At 37.4% G+C, this 4,442-nt stretch overlaps 1 pseudogene; it reads right to left on the minus strand.

The window, feature by feature from the left end:
• Positions 1-2,958: 2,958 nt before the first annotated feature.
• Positions 2,959-3,543, minus strand: LOC124232560 (cGMP-specific 3',5'-cyclic phosphodiesterase-like; annotated as a pseudogene).
• Positions 3,544-4,442: the final 899 nt, after the last annotated feature.

Here is a 4,442-nt window from a genome sequence, read left to right on the forward strand (position 1 = left end):
TGATGCGTTTCTCAAAACATATCCCTGTGGTTAAGCGACCCATGACTGTACAAAGAAAACACCAAAACACATTTATATAGTTGTTCTGATTATTATGTGTCAATATCTTATTATTCATAAATGCTGTGCCACATTCAAGAAAGCTGTGTAAATGATGGGCTGATGCAGGAGGAGATGGTGTGACCAAACATCAATATATAGGCAGCATTTACCAACTAACCCTATCATCGGTATTTGGGGTCTAATTGAGAATTACTGGTCTAAGTTGGGGAGCTTGTCTTAGATTTTACATATACGAATTTGTAATTTTACTAGTAATAAAATGGTTGAATCCTTAAATTTATGTCATTCTGTTACAAAGTTTTAAAGAGCGAATCAAATGTTGACCCCTTCTTACAATTAATTTGTCTGAGACTATTTTTTAATTCTTAGCTTCAGTCTGAGCACTACTATATTTCATGGCTACCTCATGGTCTTCTGCTACATTACAACTTTTAAAGTGTTCTGTGGTCAAATAAGCTTAAGAAATACTGCTATACAGTGTCATTTTTACAGACACATTTTTAAAGAGGGAGGACTCAGAAAACATTAGAATGTATTTTCATACTCTGACTACTTTCACAAAGGCCATGAGACAGTATTTTGATTATTCAAATTATGGGTGGGGCTGAGAAATGAATTATTCATTAGCCACTGACTTCCACTGTTAATACCAATGTAAATTACATGTCACAGATCAACTCCACAACTTCTACTGAAATTCCTGGGACACAAACAACTTCTGCAAGGCCACTGGAAACACAGATCAGGGTGCCAAGAGTGAAGTGGCAACATGAGGAACCCACAGGCTAAGAGGCTTCACTCTGGGAGCGTCACAGATCAAGGGCATGGGGCCTCTTTTAGACAGCAGTACAAGAATTAAATCATTACTAACTGCAAAACAAAAATTACATTGTCAAAACTTTAAAGATGGTAAGCAGATGAAACTAAATGCTTATAAGGGAAAAAATTCTCCAGGCTGGAGAAACATAAGCACGTGGACAGACGAAAACTTTCTCAGCAAAGCTGAAGCATATTTATGGTCCTACTGTACTTGAGACTATAGTGCCATTGAAAAGTGGAAACACAGCTGTCACCTAAGACAGGAAGGGAATTCCACAAATCTGGCAGCAGTCCTTCAGCTGTGTCCTTAATACCCCCCTCTTGGAGTCAGCTACCATGTGACGTTACTACAGAGCTCAAAGAGGACATGGAGAGAGCTCCATGAAGAATCCGAATTGAATAAACTGCTTGTACAGAATGGATTCTGAAAAATATCTCAGGATTTAACCCTTCTGAACTACGACATCTCTCCCCAAATCCTTGCCCTCGGTGTTCCTTACCAGTTACCATCATTTATTCACCCTACTTGAAACCTGAGTCACCTGTGACTCCTCTCTTCCTCCTCACTTCCATCTCCCATTAGCTGCCAAGTCCAGCAGATTCTTCTTCTTCATCTGAAGTCCATTCCCTCCTTTTGATCTTTAAGGCCAATGCCCTGGTTCAGGTCCTCACTTTTTCACACTATTACAATAATCTATCCTCCCTGCTTCCAGTATTTTCCCCTCTAATTCATTTTATGACCACTGTAAAATTCATCTTTCTAAATCACAGTCAGAATCATACTAGTCCACTTTTCAAACCATCTTCAATTATTCCCCATGGCCCCGGACCACATACATACTCCTCAACCTGGCGAATTCAAGACCCCAGCAATCTCTGGGCTCTGCTCCAACAGCTCCTTAATGTCTATACTGACTATACCCCTACATTTCCATACAAGTGCCATGCGATCCAACTTCCCTGTCTTTTCTTCCAGCTTCTCTTTACATCTGGATCTCACCGTGCACACAACTCAATCTATTCAAATCTTATCTATTTTCCAGGATCCGTTATCAGCATTACTTCCTCAAAGAAACCTTTCTCCATTTCCCCAACTCAATGTCATCTCCTGCTTCCATGAACCTACCACATTTTCCTTGGCATCTATTATGCTCTGCTTTCTATTCTACTTATCTATCTTATCTACTATAAGTTTCACTGAACCAATACTTATTAAGACTCAACTATGCACCAGGCACTGTATTAGGCACCAGTGATACAGGGGTGAATAAAACAGCAGTGACCCCTCAAATTACATATAAGAGTGTGGAGCTGGGATTATCCCAGAACCTTTATGGTGTACTGTGTGGTAGGTAGCTAGAATAATTGTTCTTTCAAAGTGCTAGAAAGTATTTCATAAATATATCAAGTGTCATTCAATTAAGATGCTTTGTTTAAAACCCTAATTCTATCAATAAAAAGGATTATTTTAAATAGAAAGTTTGAAGAATCATATAGTATAATCTTTAAGTCCTTAATTAAAGACTTATACATAACTATAGCATAACGTATAGCAACTATACATAACATATAACTACACGGAAGAAAGGATGGAAAGACAGAAAATCAAACTTTTTTGGTGTCAATGAGACTTTGAATGAGTGAATATGATTGAATGAATGAATGAATGAATTTTAAAAAGCCTATGAGTTTGGTTTCTTGACAGTTTTTGGACCTATCATGTTGGAATCTCAGTAAAATCCTCAGACATGGAAATAACAGATAGGAATATGTATAGTGATGAAAGAATATAACTATGAGATGAGATATGTTAAACTATCATTAAGGAGAAAAGCAAGATAAGATTTTTCTCAGGTTCATATCCTTGACTCAACCACCAGTAAAAAAGATTTAAAAGACGGGAAAGTTCCTACCATACGTTCTAGTTTTAACTAAGTACACAAATTACTACCTCTCAGTTATCTTATAGCATACATCTCAGTTTTTAATAACACCCCCATTCACAGTAGTTGTCCAATGCCTACCCATGTTCCCCTCCCCAGCCCATCTCCAGGGTTCCAAAGGCTCCCTATTTACCTCATATGCATCTTTGATGTTCAAAAGCTCACCAAGCGCTGCCACATGACCCACAATGCCTTTGTTACATTCTAAGTGGATACAGTTATTGGAAGCTTCTTCCAGTGTTGAACCTTCTGCAACATCAAAGAGGCGGCTGATAAGAAACTTGTCGTTGGAGCTGTCCTCACAGACAAGGAACAGGGAATAGCGGTCAGCGGCAATGACTCCATGGATGTGCAAGAAAATTTTGTGACACAAGGCTGTGACATCCAAATGACTAGAAATATCTTTCACTAATTCCAAGAGTCTTGCGCACTGGTCCCCTTCATCATTATCCAACCTTGGAGGGGTTAGAGGCATCTGTTCCTTCTTTTCTGAGTCAGAGAGGAAGCTCACAGTTCCCTCAGAATCCTTGACAACAAAGGGTCTAAGAGGCCAGTCAAATTAGGAGGCAGAGATTTTCCTGGTTGGTGTCCCAGGGGTGCTGCTATCTGCGCGGTAAGTCTGCTGAAAAAGGGAAGAGCAGGATTCTGGGTGGCCTCTGATGCCTTCCTTGCAGACAGGGATGGTGTGAACTCTGTCAGCAAACCATGCATTGACCATCTCTCTGGAGAACAGAACACGCGACACATTAAATATTTCAGATGGAAAGGTGCTGCCTCTGACAGCTGCTAAAAATTCCCTCACAGTAAGCTGGTCAGATCATAATTCGATTTGTCATAGAAAATATAAACAAGATGGTTTAGTTAAGAAAGTTTTATTTTGAAAAACTGTAGAGGACGATGGCTTCAATGAATACTTTTAATAAAGTATGACACCCATATATATATATTTTCAGATACCTGATTTACAACACGTCAAGCATCAAGTCTGCTTTTCTCAAAATCAGTTTATATTAAAGTAAAAGACACTAAATTTGACAATAGTCTTAAGAAAACATAAATAGGGAAATTAATCTGCTGTTTAAAACATACGACTTGTTCTGAAGTTAAATATTTGAAAGTTAAAGATAAATATTTATCTAAATTTGGCTAGCAATATGCTTAATTTTAGATAGTTTTATCTATATTGCTATATATAGATTAGATTTAGAAGGGGAAATGGGAAATGTAAACAATTTTATCTGATAGAAAGACTAGACTTCTGTAAATATCCTAATAATGCTTGATGAATGGTAAAAATGATTTATTCTAGATTACCTACTCCTGGTATAAAGGAAGAAAGTTAAAAAGTAGGCAATACCTAATTTTAAAAATTCAATCCAAGAAAACTTAAATTATTTATGTTTTTAATGTACCCTCCTGTGGAAGAAACCTATTTGAGCTAAAGCCTTCACAGTGGGTGATTTTTTTAAACAAACATACCAGATCATACACATCCAAACGATTATTCATTTCAAATAATTCCCCTTGGAAAGCCATAATCTTATACCAATTGATACTACCATTACTTTAGACATTTTTGGAACTCTTCTTTTGAAACTAACTTCTAAGAAAATTTAT

The sequence above is a fragment of the Equus quagga genome, unplaced genomic scaffold (genome assembly GCF_021613505.1).
Source record: "Equus quagga isolate Etosha38 unplaced genomic scaffold, UCLA_HA_Equagga_1.0 HiC_scaffold_7622_RagTag, whole genome shotgun sequence".
In the NCBI taxonomy this organism is placed as follows: Eukaryota; Metazoa; Chordata; class Mammalia; order Perissodactyla; family Equidae; genus Equus; species Equus quagga.